At 32.3% G+C, this 468-nt stretch overlaps 1 protein-coding gene across 1 annotated transcript in view; it reads right to left on the bottom strand.

Annotated features, from left to right (window-relative positions):
* Positions 1 to 468, bottom strand: part of LOC119593994 (protein virilizer homolog) — a gene marked incomplete at its 3' end in the record, with an annotated part of 18,344 nt that overhangs the window by 11,664 nt on the left and 6,212 nt on the right.

Genomic DNA, 468 nt, shown 5'->3' with positions numbered 1-468 from the left:
TTTCTTTATTCAAAGTTTACAAGTTTTTAATGAACAATTCATCACTAACGTTGACAAATTTTAATATCAATTACAATCACACACTCATACTTTCAATACTTATTATTGTCATTTGTCAAATTTGAGGTGAGTAAATATTTCTAATTTTCTAATTAAGAGCTTAACCATTTTGGGACCCAGGCAGTTGTTTCTAATGGGCACAATTATGGATCAAGTGGTTGTGTATAACTTGACTCTGTTAGGTAATATTATGATGTATATACCTTTTTTTTTTCTTTTATTAACAATTTTATTATCTGTCATGTGCCAGTGTTGCTACATAACCCCTTGAACAGACCATCATACAGCTGCACCTATCACAACCTGTCAAGCAATTATTAAACATTGCTAAGGATCCCTACTCCTACCCCCTCCTGCCTTCAGTAAAAATTATTTTGCCTGTTTTCCCAAATCATAATTGATGACTGC

The sequence above is a fragment of the Penaeus monodon genome, chromosome 33 (genome assembly GCF_015228065.2).
Source record: "Penaeus monodon isolate SGIC_2016 chromosome 33, NSTDA_Pmon_1, whole genome shotgun sequence".
Classification (NCBI taxonomy): Eukaryota; Metazoa; Arthropoda; class Malacostraca; order Decapoda; family Penaeidae; genus Penaeus; species Penaeus monodon.
The sequence above is the reverse complement of the archived record's forward strand: the minus strand, read 5'-3'. Positions and strand labels throughout refer to the sequence as shown.